Raw genomic sequence first — 19,858 nt, forward strand, 5'->3', positions numbered from 1 at the left:
CATTCCTTGCCCTTTAATAATATTACTAAATATGTACTGAGGGTGCATGCTATGTCTGTGAAGAAGTGTATTTCTGTAGCATTTCTTCCTATAGACACCAGTATTAATATAGGTATCCATCACTCTCTCTACATATACATCCAAAAATTCTATTTTGGTAGATGAAAAGTTAGATGTAAATTTAAGGTATGTGGTCATACTATTCATTTGTGTAATACACTTTTCCAATTCATCCATGCTGCCATCCCAGAGGAAAAAAAACTGTTGACAAAATGGCGATAGAAAGAGACCTGTTTTTTACATACATTGGGAAACAGTTCTTCCTCCTCCCATAAAGCAAGAAACATGTTGGCGTAGCTGTTGGCACATGAAGTGCCCATAGCCATACCATCACGCTGAATATACATTGTCTTATCAAAAATGAAGAAACATGTTGGCGTAGCTATTGGCACATGAAGTGCCCATAGCCATACCATCACGCTGAATATACATTGTCTTATCAAAAATGAAGAAATTGTTTTCAAGTATAATCTCTAGAAACAGGCAAATAAGATCTATCTTTTGTTTGTTATACTCACTATGTTTAGTGAGATAATTCTTGATGGATACTATGCCTATATCATTTGGAATTATCGTAAAAAGAGACTGTACGTCAAGTGTCACAAATAACATGTCTGCTTTCATCTCAAATTTACTAATAAAGGCATATAAATCAGATACAAATTGTTTAGTATCTTTAAGGATAAAATTATTCTTATCTAGTATTGGTCGGAGTTGCTTTTCCACATACAGAGGGAAAGGCTCGGCACACCATCCCGTACCAGAGACAATGGGCCTCATGGGGGGATTAGAGCCATAGTATACCTTGAATAATAGGGATCATGGGATACTCTACTTCAAGACATTTGGATAATTCATTAGTAATGATATGACTGTCTACCAAATCAACTACCATTTTAAAGATGGTATATTTGATGGTATCAACTCTCTCTTTGTTAATGATGTTGTAATATGTGGTATCCTTAAGCATATCCAGCATAGCCTCATGGTAACTCGTTTTATCCATGATAACAAGGGGTCCACCTTTATCTGCAGGTCTAAAAACTAGTGTATCATCACGTTGTAATGTTTCTAATGCCTTTCTCTCATTTTATCTTGCATGTATGATTTAATTTGTCCTCATTATACATTTTATGTATATCTTCCTCTACTAAACTATAAAATGCTTCAATTAGAGGATGGTTGTTCGGTGTGTATTCACTAGGTTTTTTGAAAGGATAGTTATATTCATTTTCACGGTATCTGAACTGATATTTCAACATCGCATTTCTTGTAAATATCTTAAGATCAGTTAGGACATCTGTAAGTCTATTACATTTGTTGGGAATAAAGTTCAAACCCTTGTTTTATACATTTAATTCATCAACATCTAAGTTTCTATGTGAACTATTCCAAACTAAGCAATTTTCGTCTGATTCCACATCTTTTTGAGGGTTTGATTTGATTCCCTCTCTATTGAGAGCTTCCGCTTCTGTCGTCCTCGACTTGCAGAGCAGTCTCGCCTTACCCCCTTCTTCACAGATATGGGAAGGGGGAATTGTTGAAAATCCATATAGGTATTTTGACCATTGCTCATGTTAACTCTCTGTGTTACACTAGCCATTGCATAGGTTTTCGGTCTCACAACTGGCTGATTAGAGTCCTTATCACTCGATTTACTAAGTTGTTCCGTCTGTGCCAAAGTTGGTTGTTGCATTGTCATTATTTGTGGATTAATATTCAGTTTATTAGAGACTATAGGCATATCAGAATTCACATTATTGCTTTCTAAGGTATTAATGTCATTGCTAGTATGACTGGTACCTATATCATACCTATTACTGTTATTCTCAGTAATGCCATCAATTGTATTACTATTAAGGGATACCGAAGTTGTAATTTCTTTCCTCACGTTGATTGGTGTTTGTCTGTATGCTTGGCCTGGTCTCGGCCAAGTAAAGACATGACCTTGTCAGAAATCCTGAGTATCCCTATCTAGTTTACTGCATTTTTGCTGTAATAAATGCCTCTCATATACCAAAATGCCATCTAACACATTAAATAGTGCATTGTCAACAACAGCAGTAGGAAAGCGAGAATATAAATTATGTTGTTCCTCTATAATAGATTTTCTCAAGCTTTCTTCTTCTGGTTTAAAAAATTCTAACAACAAATGGGTATAATTCATGCTCACCTCTATGTTTAATTTTTGCCACCTGTTAAGAAGTTCTGGGTATTGCTCTCCATAGGTGGGCATCTTTAAAACTCGTAGCCCTCTCGGTATTATGCCGCTGTTGAGACATACTTCAAAATGCTGTCGCTGCGTAGAGAGGCATTTGAATTTGAAATAATCTGCTTCTAGTTTCTTCGTAGCTATACGTAGCTGCTCCAAGACATCCATGCTTACAGATACAGCAGTTTCACTGTTGCCGGCTTCATAAAGTAACAAGGGATTTGTGTCGCTTCTCATACATGTCATGAATTTAGTAGTTAGGCATTCACCTCCGCTGTGTGTAATATTAAGTCTGGTCTCCACTGCATTTACATTATTTCCTAGTACATTGAGGTTAATTGAACTATTGCCATTAACAGTGTTCTTATCCGCCCTTGCAGACCCGATTGGTCTGTAATCCAGTTCAATATTATCATTACCTTCAGTTATGCATATAGTATAAACGCAGTAATAAGAATAAAAGAAAGCACACCTACAGGAGTAAATGCCTCTCTGCTAACGAAAACAATATAAGTAACAAATCCAATAGCAGACAATAGGAAGAGGCAACCACCAGGCGTCAAATAATCCAGTCTTGCAAGTAAAATTATTAGTCTTTTAATACGTGCACAAAGGTGAGCGCTTTCACAAACCGCTTCATCAGACCATAAAAATTCCCTATCATGAGCATGATAGCTCTCACTCCCAGTATAGCTTGATTGCCATTGAAGGAAATGAATAGACTACAGACTTCTCTTGTTGAAGAACAAGGATGGGCTTAATAATAAGCAAGGGGGACCCTTTTTTAATACGTGCAATAGGATCTTTTATATCTTCCTGAGCTATCCCCAGCTCAGGCAGAAGGGTCCATGTATTAATGTCACACCTGAAGGATGGCACAATCAGGAATGCTGCAACCCCCCTCCCCCATACTGCACTGCAGTGTCAGTACTGGAAAATTAATCTAAGTCACTGGTGTGAGAATAGAACCCACAGTCTACTGATGTTCAAGTATCAAAGGTGTGTGTGTGTGTGTGTGTGTGTGTGTGTGTGTGTGTGTGTGTGTGTGTGTGTGTGTGTGTGTGTGCGTGTGTGCGTGCGTGCGTGTGCGTGCGTGCGTGCGTGCATGTGTGCGTGCGTGTGTCTGTTTGTGTGTGTGTGTGGTGTGTGTGTGTGTGTTGTGTGTGTGTGTATGTGTGCTATACCTTTTCAGCTACTGACATGGAGCTAAATGCCATGATGGGTCTTGTAGTCTTGGATGAGGAAGTCACTGGCCTAACAATACAGACATGGGACAGTAAACATACTATGATCATGAAAGACCTTCAGGTAACAAAGACAACCATGGCCACTGTAGATTCTACTGGCATGGAAGGGCAACACCTCATTTTGATCCAGGAGAATTTGGATGGCATCAACAACAAAAGTGCTATGGAAATACATCCCACAAAAACTGTCTAAAATGGACAGCATGGATCACTTGGCTTTATCATAGACTAATACCAAGCCCTACACTTAGGTCACATCAGGCCACCATTAACATTCGGAGTGCCTTTTCTTATGGAATTTTTTTCTACCAGTCTACTCTTGCCATCAGATAGTATATTAGACCCCCCCCTTATCACCTCTACATGAAAGTCCACCTTAACCCCCCCCAAAAAGCAAACCCACTGCATTGGACCACAGAGAACAAAGGCACATAATTAACTTCAGACCGAAAAAGTGTGGGTCATTTCCAACAGCTTTGTCATCTTTGCAAACCTGAATTTTTCCCTTGCTCAAATTCTAGCTGCTCCATAGCAACCTAGTCAAGTGGGACTTCCACAGTACTGGCAATTCATGCAAAGATGCTTCCATCCTTATGACAACCCTGGCTACAGTATGTGAATATGATCTTGGTGAGTGTTGTCTGTGACCCTTATGCTGACTTATTGTCACATCCAGACCCAGACAGATTACTTTCTTGGAGTGTGCTAAGCTGTCCGTGTCTATCTCCTCCAGGTTGGATGAGCCTGAATCAGATGTTCATTTTCATCCTCCGGCTCACTCCTATAACACATTAGTCACAACTGCATCTTGCAGCAGACCTTCTGGCTTGATCAGGGCTGTAACCCTGCTGCATGAGACTGCAAATGTTAGCATCTGTCATCTGTGGTTCACTGTGGTAGACACACAACTGTGCATGGATTGTAGGTTTACAGATTTCGTGCACAATGCCATTGTCCAACAGACACAGTCTGATTGATATGATCTATGCGTCTTCCTGATGCCACTTCAGGTGCTGTCAAAATATTAACCACAGTCCGGTATTAGCATAGCATCACCATCATCATTATTATGTGAGTTTTCTTTTACCAAACTGCAGAATACTTTATTTTTATTACTCTCATTCAATGTCTAAAATCTAAAGAGATCAGTATCTCACTAGTTGCCTAGTCCATTTTCTGCATTGACTCTAACTGGTTCCTAACCAAACTCCTCATAGCAACTTTAGTCGCCATTGCCTACCTGCCACCCCAGCATCACTCTTTAAATTTAAAATCTGTCCATACTTCCTCACATAAACCCCAATAAACATATTATCATTATTAGGGATTTTAATCTAAACCTACTAGAACCAATAAACCATGACTTAAATGTACTTCTTTACTACCACAAGCTACTCCGGTAGTGGACAACCCCACTAGACCCAACCTCATATCAAATCTCCACTCATTACTTGATCTCATAATTACTTCCCATCTTGCCGATATCCCCATCATCTCCAGTCACACTCGCACCATCAGTGATCACTGCCTTATTACCTTTACATTACAAAGTCTTAAAATTAACCCCCCATGAATAATTTCATTCAAGAGTAAGCCTCTACAGAAACTCCCCATTCTAAGTTTACATCTTTCCTCTAGTGATTGATTCCCATAGTAATTTCTTTTACTGATGCTAATTCAGCTGCAAGCAAATTCTCATAGCTTCTCTCACTTCAAGACATACACTTCCCCTGTCACTAGACTTTTAAAGGTAAACCAAAGAACTTAAAACTCTAATGAAACTATGAGTCAAAGCCTGGAAAATGGGAAACAAAACCCTACTATCAGAAAATGGGACCACTACTCACCTCTGAGGAACATAACCAAAGAGGCTACTGGGAGATGTAACAGCAAATACCTAAAATCAGCACAAATCTTATTCTTTCATTTGACGAAACAATTCTTGAAGACGGTTAACAATATAAAGAGAAGATCTCCTTCTAGAGAAGCCCCCAATATAGGCTTTATATTTTGCCCTTTTGGTGACTTGTCACCTTCTGACTTCCTCAGAAAAATCTCTAATCTTCCCTCAATCCCACAAACAAACACACACTGTTCACAGAGAGAGCCAAGACCCCCCCCCCCAATTCATTCCACCTTTCTACTTCTCTGAAATGACTATGAGGAATATTTACCTATATTTGAACAAATCCCACTAGACTCTCCACCTGGACATATCAATAGTTGCCGATGGCTTCTTTATCACTGGAGACACAACATTACTGCTCCACTAAAACACATTTAAAACCTGTGCCTCACCAACCATACTATGCCAGCCACCTAGAAATTTTGCTTTGTCAAACCTATACCTAAAGAACCCAAGCCAACCTCCTGCAGCCATTTTACCTGATATCCATTCTATGTACTCTAGGTAAGGTTCTACAAAAAGTAATCTGTAATTAACTTTCCTCTTACCTACATAAAATATCACTGAATTTCTAGGAAACAGCATACGTTTTGGGGTGGGGGGGATCATCCTGATGGCATTCTAGACTCTTGACTGATGGCATTTTATGCAGTATGGATAAAAGGAATCTGACCTGTCACATGCCTTTGAGTTGGTCAGTCACTTAATCCTACTTAATCAGTCTTCAAGACAACAGCATCAGCTTTGAATCCACTATTTGGTTCCAGGACTTCCTACCTAAAATATTATTCAGAGTAAAGATATGGTCTATTCTTTCTGGAACTGCCTACACTCATCCAGGTATTCCACAGGGCTCTATTTTGCCCCAATTATGTTCTCAATTTTTGATCTTTGCCTAATTGCACTACTTGTACATACTGAAGATATGGTCATGTATAGGTCTGACCCCTCTCAAAAATCCCTTAAAACAGAACTCCAAAAAGACCTATTTCAACTGCATAATTGGTTCAAATCCAAATATTACTCGGTCATAAAATTCCAGGCTGTTTAGCACCCAAAAAAGACTAGCCAGTTCCCCCTTCCTCTTCACATCACATATTGTGACAATAATTGTATTGACTCTACAACTTCCTTTAGATATCTGGGTGGTTTGGCTAGACCACCCTCTCAACTACCAGGAGCACATTGAGAAACTACAACCCAAGATAAGCTACCTACTTTTCTAGGTCAAAAAGATCTCTCAGTTACTCTTTCCACTCTTACCAGAGTAGCTATAGACAAGGGCATCATTCACACAAAGCTTGAGTATGGACTCTCCATGTTTGGCTCTGCCAAAAACAGAACCACCCTTTGAACCCTCTCAAATAAACGCTGCGATTTCTCTCAGAATTGACATCATCATGACAATCATTCTATGGCTAAGGTTGTCCCAGTGCAAGTCAGCTCCGAACTATTGACACAGTCTTTCTATGGCAAAGTTTGTGACAGTGCAAGTCAGCTCCAAACTTGTTCTTAGCTACCTTCTGTTCAAAGTACTTCATCAAAACTACCCTCCTTCCCATCATGCCTCAAAGCAGTGTGCTGCATCAATAACCTGTAACCTTGGGAGCCTCAGAATACATTCCACTAATCACAGATTTCAATCCTTTCCCCAAAACTATGGCAGTTACTACCTCATGACCTAGTTAAACACAATGATTACTCAATTTTCAGACCTCAGTTCAAGCAATTCCCAAAAAATGCAGTATGAATCCAACTGTCTAGATACAGAGCATATCAAGTAACTCTGCATCTTCCACAGAGGAGGTCCTTAGCGAAAGACTCCTTCTCACCATTTTCCTGCTTACATACCTATTCTAAACTGTCTGTTTACCTACTGCGTAGATACAACTCCACAGAATCTAATCCCTTACATACTCAGCTGGGGGCTTACTGATTTGCTGATAATAGTTTATCTATATATACTTGAATAATCTATCCTCAAGTTTACTCTCCCAACTACCTCTGTTCCCTCTTCTGTCCTTCCTATACTCCCCTTTTCATGTTTTTCTTTATCTCTCTTTTTATGTAACTATGTACATATAGTTTGCTTTCAAAACATTTGACTGCAGCAGATATATAAACGTCTATGTAAATGCACAATTTTATGTCTTCATGTAATATATATGTATATATATATATATATATATATATATATATATATATATATATATATATATACATATATTGACCTCTGTGTGTGTGTGTGTGTGTGTATATATATATATATATATATATATATATATATATATATATATATATATAAACTTTGTTATAATCATGTAAAACACCAGGATTTCTCCCTCAGACATGCACACACAAATGATTGCCAGATAAACCCACACACATACTTAAGGGCTGCATATTTTATGCAGCTGAAATCCAGACTGTCTGAAGCACACCAATTTTTATTTGTTGTACGGTTTGCTTGAGTACAAATAACGCTAATAATAGTCTCAATGTCTGTAATGTGGAGTTAAGAAAAATATACAAATCCACTGGGATAAAGCAATAAACTCAACATCTGTGACTCAAATCCATTTAGAAACAATTCTCCTGTGCTTTTGCTAACCAGTTTTGTAACTAAGGCAGCTAAAACTTGAGTATTCAAAGCATATTCATAATCCATAATGCAAGAATATAATGATAGTACACAATCTGTATAATATCTCCTTATAACCTGCATAAAACACATTTTTTCTAAAAAGCAGGGAAACTATTTCAGCAAGATCACTGGCACTTTTATCAATAAAGTTAGCATTTGGTATGTCCTATTACGCATATAGACTTTGAATCAACGACATGTAGGGCATTCTGCAAAACAAATTAGCATGGGTAGTGGTCACGGGCAGGCTGTGGGTGTTTCTGACAGAGGCAGTGTGCAGGCTGTGGGTGTTTCTGACACAGGCATTGAGATTTTGCAGTGGGCATAACTGTGTGTGGTGTGCATTACATTTTAATCACTGCATATTGACATGTAAAGAAGGAATCCCATGTAAATGAGCCATCCAGAAAATGCAAATGATAATATAAGGAATAATGGACTAATCCTTAAATTTACAAAAGAGGTGTGCTGCACCATATTGCATGCCCATTTTGAACTTGAAGAGTTGTAGTGATTTGGTTTATGAAGCTCAACCTTATTTGTATCTTTGCATTTTGTAATTTGCCCAATTCCTTTTGTAACAGTGCTAGGTTATAAGCACTTAAAAATTGAACTTGAATTTGAACATTATGGGAGTGATTGGCCCTAAGTGATGGTCATTGTTGATGTGACACTCTGACCCCATGTACAAAATGAGGAAAAAGGGGGTGCATGCCAATGCCAATGTTAAGGTTTAGAGTAGCAGTACTACTGTAGCAAGTGCTAGTGGTTGCTGTTGGAGCTATGCCCAGAATGTTGTGATTAGCATCCACCTACATCAACACAGGACAATCAGAGAGCACCCAACACCTGCAGATTGTGGATGGTTTTCATGCGAATAGGGAGGCTCTAAGGAAACAAGTCAAAGTGTGTTGCCAGCAAGTAGAACTGAGGAGAATGCATGGTATTACTCAAGCTGAGAAATACAAAGGTATGTGTAGTTATAACCATATTAACTACAGAGACTTTTCAGTGACTTATATAGGGGCATGTTAGGCATATAGCAAAAATCATCCTCAAAAATCAATACATATTTTCTTCACATTATGCTGCAGCATGTGGAGAAGCAATTCTGGGTCCCCAGGCAGCAGGAGAAGCAGACTCTTGCAGGCTTTTTACAACATAATAATTTTCCCTGAGGTCATAGATTGCACACCTGCAAGGCCCCATCTGTCCAGAGGCCCCAGGGACTGTTATACGTCAGCAGAAAGGTTTCCAATCCAAACTGTCAGACATACACACACACACACACACACACACACACACACACACACACACACACACACATACAAATGCTGTGCTGGGCAGTGTATGGACTGACTATGCTGTACGACCACACAAATTAGGGGGTGGGTATGCACAGTTTAGGTGGTGGGTAGGGCATATGCATCATCATCTGCACAAATGGAAGAACACAGTGACAGTCAACTGCAACATTCTAATATGAGGATAAGGGCATGGGAGGTGAATATGGCAGAGTCCACTTTGTAGGCTTGTGGTGGTGGTGGAGGAATATGATAAAACCTCTCACTTAGAAGGCATAGTGGCATAGTCTCAGAGATGTGGACTCAGATAGGATGTCCCATACGCTGATCCTGATACCTAATGGCCACTCTCATAAATGACATGGATAATATGAACAATCAGGGATGGCAGGTTTTGTGACCACAAGAAACAAGGAATGACAACAGCTATGAGACAGCGCATGAGCAGTCTGATGAGATACACAGCATGAGTTGCCTTGACCTGGAGAATGTCCAGAGCTACTTTAGGCAGGACACGTGGCTACAGGTATTTTATTTTAATGTGTTTATTTATTTATTTACTTAATTACTATTTGACAACCAGGTATGTGGGCTGTTCTGACGACCCTTTTCAACCATGACCCCGGCAAAGAAATGCAAAAAAGTAAGAAGGTGATATATTTATAAATACAAACACACACACACACACACACACACAAATATATATATATATATATATATATATATATATATATATATATATATATATATATATGTATATACATCAAAAGAGAATACACATTTAATGTTGTGCTTGTTGCGTGATGGCAGGAGTAACACATATTTGTGGATATACAGCATGTATGTGGTGTCTTGGAGTTAACCATCATCTCTTAAACATTTGCATGCAAAGTCCTTATAAAGGTGTACATACAAAACCTCCCTGAGTTTGGTAAAGCATTCTTTACCCTTTATATTAGAAGGCAAATTATTCCATAGTGCTAGACCTAGTCTTACTAATCACTGTTTTAAAAGGCACCCTGCTAAGGGAGATGATGTTGTCCTTTGAGATCCATAAGGAACAACTTTTGTTAGATGAGAGCAGTAACTGTTGTGCAGAACTTTATTTATTAAAGTGCTGTTGAAGTGGGTTGCTTTTTTAGTAACAGCAGGAATCCAATTCAACCTTTGAAGAAAAAGGCAGAGTTGAGTCTGGGAGTCTGCAGCAGAGCAAATCTAAAAATCTTATTTTCTTTAGTCATTGTGTATTATAGGCTGAACCAGTTGTCAAAAGGTGTGGTCTGTACTCCAGTTTAGGTAAAAGGCCATTTTTGGCTAAGGCCAGTTTAGCTGTTGATGATAGAAGATGGAAAATTCTGTAGTAGAATTTAAGCTGAGAGGTGTTGTCAGTGTGAGGGTGAGGGTGAGATAATGATTGAGGGTGATTCTCAAGTACTTGCACTCCAGAATGAAGGGGATAATATTTTTATTGTCAGTGATAGAAATGACTGGGAACTGGTAGGCTTTGTGATAGGAGGAGAATAACATGACATTAGTTTTATTATAATTAATAAGAAGTTTGTTAACCTGATAAAATGATGCTGCACAACAATGGTCTTTACAGTCAGAATTGTGACACACTGTGCCTGACCACCTTGCATCCCATGGTCATGGACTGTATGGCTTGCAGGATCAGACTGGGTGGCAGTTAGCCTGTCTTATGGAGAAAACTGCTGTTAGTGATCTCAAAAGCACATTTTTCGCCCTGTCCATATATTCCTTTGCTGCTAAGTTGTTGCTTCCCTTCCAACAAGCTACGGGGCACAATCCCCATCTACACAATTGTATGGCATGTATCACTGGCATAGACATCTTATGGTTAATGCTGAGTGTTGTAACTGTAAAAGGAAATGAGATTTGGATTCATGGCAGTGCTGCAATACCCTTTCTGTGGCTTTCCCTTCTGGTGGATATGCACATTGCAGAGGTGGTATACATATCAGGCACTGTATGTGCTGGAGATACAGGGAGATATGGGTAGAACCTGTCCTGTCCCTGAGTGTCCTTCATGGTTTCCACCTGTATCTCCATGTCAGACACTGCGTGAGCTGGAGATACAGGTGGAACCCATGAAGGACACTCAGGGACAAGATGTCTGTCATGTCCTGTTGAGGCTTTGTGCTCAGCCTCTACCTCTACTGGGGCCTCTTTAATGGTGAATGTGGGTGAGCTCTTGTACTGTAGTGCTGCAGACAGTGCCGCTGTTTTCAAACTGTGTCACTGACATGTTGCCATCATGACTGGCCAGTGGTTCCCTGTTAATGTGTATGTATATTTATATGTGGTGTGTACGTATGTATATATATATATATATATATATATATATATATATATATATATATATATATATATATATATATATATATAAGTCTACTGTTGACTTTTGGAATTTCGAACATCAATAAAAAAAAAACAAAACAAAAACTTACCTACAAGTTGATAGCGGGGGGGGGGGGGATCAAGCCATTCTGCATGTTTAAAATTCCAAAAGTCAATCATATGGTTGGGATGTAGAAATTTGGTTAGCTGAATCCGTGTTGTTGAACTTTCATTTGTCCAATTCCTGGTTCAGTGAATGGTGAATGGACTGGGCATTCCCACATATGTGGATGACCTTATGACACGAGATCATGGTACAGTGCGGAGCAGGAAATTTGCCGTTTTCCCCACTGTGGTGTGATCTTGGAGTTGGAATATGTAATATGCGAGGGGTGTGGGGGTGCAGGGGGGCTTGCCCCCCTGCATAATAGTTACGTCATGTGATGTGCAGAGTCTGACTTAAGGAAGTGTATTTGTGACATTCTGACTTTTTCAACATTCTGTTTGGAACATGTGTGTCGATATTTCAGGTAGGAATTTATTTTGAACGTCAACTATTTGATAGTAAACCACATACATACATATATATATATATATATATATATATATATATATATATATATATGTGTGTGTGTGTGTGTGTGTGTGTGTGTGTGTGTGTGTAGGTGTACCTGAAAGTATCTAAACAGCATCAAATCAGCAGTAAAATGATCAACAGGAAATATCTAAAAGTAAAAAGATCTAAACTGAAAAATGTCTGAACACAAAAACATTGACAAAATTGTAGTTATACTAGGGATGGTTTATTCCCTTTTCCCACTATTGTGTGACCAAGGAATTGGTATATATAATTAGCAGGGGTAGTGGGGGAACAGGGGGTTTGACCCCCAACAAAAATATTGAGAAAATGTGGTTAGATTTTGTCAGATTTTTACTGGTTTTATATGTGGTTAGATTATGCCACAATTTTGAATGTTGTGCCCCCCTCACACCCTTTGCTAATTCTATATATCAAGTCCAGTAACCATCCCCTGCTCTTACTTCAATTTTGCCAGTGTTTTTCAGTTTAAATGTTCTTCTTCTTTCAATCATTTGTCAATCTTATGTTGTTTACACCATTTAAGGTACACCTATATATATATATATATATATATATATATATATATATATATATATATATATATATATATATATATATATATATATATATATATATATGGATTCATATCAGATCCACAAAACCACACTTCCCCGATGACCAAATCACTGAGACTACATCCCCGACACCACACATCCCCAGCAATGGTAAGTATAAGTATTACGGAACGGAATGTATTTCTGTTTCCACAGTACAACTAAAAAACAAAAAGTAACATGTGTATAGCAGGGGGCAAGCCCCCCTGTACCCCCACACCCCCTACTTAAATATACCAACTCTGAGATCGCACCACATTGCGGAAATAGGGATACATCCCGTTCTGCACTACTCACCATTGTCAGTGATCTCCTCCGTCGGCAATGTGGTATTGGTGATCTGGTCGTTGGGGAATTGTGGTTTCGTCGATCTGACAGGTTCCCAGATATATAGATATAGATATACATAATATACATATATATATATATATATATATATATATATATAGATATATATATATATATATATATATATATATATATATATATATATATATATATATAAATATATATATATATATATATATATATATATATATATATATGTCTGTTTATCATTTGTGGCTTATGGAGTGGGTAATCGCAAACAGACATACCTTACTTACAGACCATGTCATGCAGTTTTTTTGCAGTTGCATACCAGAGGTACTTGGAAGTACAGATATGCAGGATGGTCTTTGCTAATCATCCCCTTCAAATATGCAGTAGACTGCATTATAGTCTGCTGTAATGGACGTTACTAATTTGTTGCTTCACATAATGACACACATGACTGGTGCCAGCTCTTGTAGTATGTCCATCCCCAGGTATGAGGTGAGCCATTCAGCTGTCTGGAAAGTGAGACCAAAACTTCTCAGCTTCCATGAGTGCTCAGTTTTTGGTGATCTACCTCCTGTGATGGACCTGTTTTTTCCAGAATCCAATGCCTTATCCATAGCATGGAGTAGCATGTCAGTAAGCCTTTGTCTCACCTTTTGTAAACACCTATTATGGCTGACCATAGCATTCATATCCAGCATCACTTGGTGCCTAATCAGGTTCCAATAATGCTTGTCTTTGACACCTTTGTTAATGTGTGCAAAGGGTACACAGTTGTATTTCATTTCCCACACTACTGAAGTTTCCAAAGCATTGCCTTCTTTGGCTTGTCATACCAGTACATAGATAAAATGTCAGAGTGTGTGTGTGTGTGTGTGTGTGTGTGTGTGTGTGTGTGTGTGTGTGTGTGTGTGTGTGTGTGTGTGTGTGTGTGTTATGCTGTGATGCATATATCTATGGCCATGGTCTCCTCCTTCTTTATGCACCTGTTTATCAGCCACACTAAGTGCCATGGATGACTATCTCCACATTTACCTCTTGTAAACATGCCTCAACATATGTCCATAGACCTTTACATTTCTTGTAATAGGTTCTTCTCAGGGTTTCTGCTGTTCACATTCTGCACCCTCATCTGCAGCCACAGACAGATAGTACAATTCCATGACAGTGTTATTGTCCCAGTTACACAAACACCATTTGCCTCACTGTGACCGACATTAGGGCTTGTTGTCATTGTTGAGGTATTGTACCAGGCAGGTCACCTTTCTTAAGTCTGTGAGTTTCCAAATGTAAAAAAAAATCTGTACTGAAATTCCTCTGTTCACATTTGTACATTATAAGTTTTGCTGTGCAAAATAGTTCCAACACATTATATTGCACTAAAACATTTAACACATTTAACATGACAGTTATGGTAATGGCATGATTTAGTGCCACTGGCTCTGTATTGCACAATGTCTATCCATGCGCATCACTGTGCCAATGAAAGACAACTGGAACTGGTATGCTAATCCATGTGTACAAACATTGTATCCTGGTGCAACATTATAGCCATGTATTTGTGCCATGGTACAGTCATGTGTTGCATGACATGATTTACAAACATTGTATCCTGGTACAGTATTACAGCCATGTATTTGTGCCATGGTACAGTCATGTGTTGCATGACATGATTTACAAACATTGTATCCTGGTGCAGTATTACAGCCATGTATGTGTGCCATGGTACAGTGGTGTGTTGTATAATGTGAATTACAAACATTGTATCCTGGTGCAGCATTACAGCCCTGTGAAGTGGTACAGTGATATGTTGTATGATGTGATTTATAAACATGTCCTGGTGCACTGGGCTAACGTTTTCCTCGCTGAGTGCATATGAATGAGTGGCTATGGCTGGCCCGAGAATGCAGGGCTCGTACACAATATACTAATGAAAGCAGGATTTTCCTGTTCTTCCTGCACAGCAACTTTAGGGCTCTTATTTTGGAGCACTGCAGAAGGTAGATGACTAGTACGAGTTTGCTGGAATAGTGAGTGCTGGTACTGGCACTGGACATTCTGGTGAGGAGTGTTGGCATAGGCACAGCGATGTGAAGTGGCACCAACCTAACCTGCTTTTGTCAGTAGGGAGAAGAGCTTCACAAGAGGGAACCTGAAATGTACTTTTTTCAGTATTATTGTCTCCCACTGTCGCAATGGTTGTATACTTAAAAGTAGATACTTTTGTTTTCCAGTGGCAGAAGAGCAACAGCTGAATATGGTTTGGTGTCAGAGAAGATTGCTGTACCTCTCCCAGCAGTCAGGTGTGTATGGCACTTATGCCTGTCCACTGTACTCCTGCAACCATGTGTGTAGCATATATGCGTAATCATTTTCTTTCCCATTGCATAGTCCTTTGCAAGTCCAGTTGTGGAAAATTATGACCTCATGCTGCAACAGCCAATACCTCTTGCACTGGGTAACTGGTGGACATCAGGTCCAATCATCCCCACTGCTGGATGTGATCTACAGGGTTCAACAGTGACCACTGTGTTCACTTCTTAGAAGAGGAGCAAAGTTGGCTGTTGTGAAAGTGGACTGGATATGTGTCCTATTGTCTTTCAGTAGCTGGTGGATACTAAGGTGTGCCACCAACTGCATGCTCACCTCTGAAATGTGCAGCTCAGTCTGGAATGACATGTGGAGTTGTGTAATTGGCAGTTCCTGCCCATTGGGCTACTGTGGCAGCAAGTGGTCCATAACATTAGCTGTCAGATGAGTGATGTCTGGTCTGTTGTCCTATGGGCCGATTTGGCATCCAACCATGCCAGGATGCTAACCTAAGCCCATCTCAGGGTTTTCCATCCCTTAAACATCATTCCCCTTTCCTTGTTCATTGTCCAGCCCTCACCATCACCACCTGTCTTCCCTTTGTATGCATGCCCATCCACTGTTGTCCCATCTGCTGTATATAAATCACACCTGTATGTGTGAGCCTGGGTGCTACATTTGTCTTTTATCCCCTGCTACCTGCCCTTCTCCCTCTATCCCATCCACAGATATCCTTCCTACCTCCCCTTGTGTAACTCTTACAAAAGGAGTCTTTCTTTCCAAAAGTAAATTACTCTTCCTCATTCCCCCTTAATGCATTCTAGTTACCTTACATGTTTTGCCCTGATTTCTGCTCTCCCTTTCTTCTTTCATATCACTCTCCCCTTATTTCCTCCCAATTTATATCATAAACAGAATAGACACCTTATTGTGCACACTCCCAGTGGTCTGTCTGGTGGCTTGCATACTGCTCTTCTCGTGGTGAACAAGTGTCAAATTGATATCTGTGGTTGTATAGTAAACATATGAGAAGGCACCGACTCAGCTGCACTAGCCTGCCTTACATCTGATCCCTCTCACATGGATCACATGCACTACTATAATGCTACATCTGATGCCTGTCACATAGATCACATGCCGTACTATAATGCTACATCTGATGCCTGTCACGTGGATCACATGCCCTACTATAATGCTACATCTAATGCATGTCATGTGGATCACATGCCCTACTATAATGCTACATCTGATGCCTGTCACATGCATCACATGCCCTACTGTAATGCTACTCTTGTCACAGAGTAGCTTAGTGTTATTTGATCAGTATCTCCACATCTCTATTTTACTGTGTGGTCCTTTCCTCTTTTGCCAGTGCTATGTAGTGTCTAATCATGTTTGACTACCTGTGAGCTACTCTGTAATGACCATCTTTAAAAGTAATGCTTTGCAGGTACATAGATTTTCCTGGTCATATTTTTGGTCCATTATACAGCAACACTGAGCATAAGACACATTAACAGCTTTTACTAAAATGCTTTTAATACCAAATGTACCCCTGACTATTATGTGTATTTAACATGTGGTTTAATGAGGTTATAAGGCCTCAGTGCTGTATTTTATTCAGTCAAGGGAAATATTCTTAATGTCGTACTGTGATGGAAAATCATTCAGATTGACTGTATATTACATAGTTTCAAAATTGTTGTTCGAAGATTTGTTCGCATATATTTCATGTTTTAACTCTGGAATATGTCATATTTTAATAGGTTACCAGTATCAGATTTGTAAGAAATGATGACTTGTTCATAATCTGAGTGAATGTATTGTATACAACAGCATTGTTCTGATATCAGCTATCACTGGGCATGTGACATAGTGCTGAAGAAGCTGAAAAGTGAACTGTTCACTTCTTGATCAAAAAGTAATTTTATCAGATCTGCTGATTCATGTTTCTGTCAGTTATTTATACTGAATCTTGATTTATACGGCTCTTCAAAAGTCATATATAACATTTTAGTTAGTGTGAGGCAATACTGAAAGTCATTATTGTATTGCCTAAAACCGGTGTCTTCATTTAGATCTACAGTGTCTGCATTTAGATCTAATATACAAGTATTTTTTCTACCTGAAGTACCTTTTCACTTTTGCTGATTATAAGATACATGTTGAAAATAGTTATAATCAAGGAGTAATAAATTGTTGTCATACAAGGAATATTTCCCTTCAGCAAACAATGTATTTTTCTTTATCCTCTCCCGAATTCCACTACTATGTCATCTGCATGCTGAGTCCATTGCCTGAAATGTCATCTGTGTTTAAGGACATTGCTTTTGTGGTGGCTTAGATGCTAATACATGATGTCACATTCAAAGGATGTAACTCCGAGTATGTAGTTATGTGCTGCCATGAAAAGTGTCTAGAAGCATATAAATTATTTTGAGAAGTATAAGAAATGGCATTGCTTAAAACATATGAAGGTACTGAAGACTTTAAGTCAGACATTTTCTGTTATATTGTTTATTACTGTGTCTTACTACATTATCCTTAAGAATTTGCTTTTGTAGCTTTGATAAAATAATGATTGTTACAAAAGAAAGGCAGTGACTTTCAGAAAACATTGTCTGAATTTCTAAACTACTACTTGTCAGTTCAGAGGGGATCTATGTGAAAGCCTCAGAAGGAATTCTAACTCATATGTAACTAAATTCATAGACAATCTCTTCACTGTGAACCAGCCGGAGGCAGCACTTAAGCTTTCTGTTCTACTGTAATAAGTAGTACATCTTTCAACCTAATCCCAGTGTTTACAGTACAGGTAACGTCTTTATCATGCAAGCAGTTATGGAATATGTCCCAGTGTAGTGAACTGTGTGCACACTTCTGGAAACACTGCTTATTTTAATTTCATTTACTTTGCTCATTAACTGGATATGTGAATTTTGTGAAGTGGTATTTCCATCTCAGAAGTTTTCAGAAGTGACTTCACTCATACATGCTTCGGTTATAAAAGATCAGAACTCAGTGCCTTACATATGATGTCATATCCTGTAGTACAACCTCAAAGGTCACCCATTGCATGTAATATATTTGAGCAACTCATTTTTTTTTTATCTTTTTCTGCCTCCCTTGCCTGTCGACCATTAAGCTTCAGTCACTACCCATTCATTCCCTTCAGCTGCTGCTAGCCATTCATTTCCATCACCTGCTGAGTACAGTCAGTGACACAACTGCACACAAGCAGATACAACAGGAGCTTCCTGATATGGCCTTAACTATGACTCCAGTGGCTGATGTGGACATCTCTGCATCACTATGGTGGGGGCATCTCATGCTCCTCCTCTGATGTGTGTTTGCTTCCATGCATGCTTGCACATGCACAGAAGGTCACCAGAAGTAGTTGTTTGGAAAGTAGCTAGAGGTGGAAAGAAAAGGACAGTTAAGATGAGCACAATAACATAATCATTGTTGTAGCTTGTTTGGGAAGGTGGTGGTGGTGGGATGGGTGCAGAGCACTGTGTCTGAAAGGCCCCAGTCAAAAGACATTTGCTGTAAAAAATTTTCTCCATATTTTTCTGTCAGGAAACTTGAAAAGTCTGTAACCAGTGGTAAGAGAGCACACTGCCCACAACACTAAGGAGTTTTTTATTTAATTTGTATAGCAGTCAATATAGGAGTGGGAGTTAGTTGCTATATAGGTGCAAGTGGAAATACTTAACTGTGGGTTGTGTTTCACCACTTGTGGCAATCAGACATGAGAGTGCCAGATGTGGCTATTTGTGTGAGTGTGTGTGTGTGTGTGTGTGTGTGTGTGTGTGTGTGTGTGTGTGTGTGTGTGTGTGTGTGTGTGTGTGTGTGTATGGGGGAGAGGGAGGGACTGTGCATTAAAGCAAAGGGCAATTCCATGATACATGCAAAATAATAACCAATATGGGTTGTTTTGGAGCCAAGGGGCATATGTACATGTCCAAGAGCAAGAGGTTGAGATAAATTTCTGTACTCAGTGTTTCTTTCGCTTTTACTTAAAGTTAAACATTTGAGGAATGCACAGAAGGCGGATGTCATTTTGGGTATTGAGTGAGGTGGCATACTGCACATTAAAGCACAGGGTCAATGCATGATTACTGTTAAAAAAAATGATATGGTTTGTTGGGTGTCTGTGTTTTCTGACAGTAGCAAGTTGAATATGGTAATATGTTCATTTTTTCATTTATTTCTCAATGAGACATTAGAAATATACAAAATGTTGGTATCATTTTTTGGGGCATGTGATGTATGAAAGCAGTGAGCACTTATTAGATCACTTCT

Source organism: Protopterus annectens, chromosome 6.part1 (genome assembly GCF_019279795.1).
Source record: "Protopterus annectens isolate FY-2018-M chromosome 6.part1, PAN1.0, whole genome shotgun sequence".
Lineage (NCBI taxonomy): Eukaryota > Metazoa > Chordata > Ceratodontiformes > Protopteridae > Protopterus > Protopterus annectens.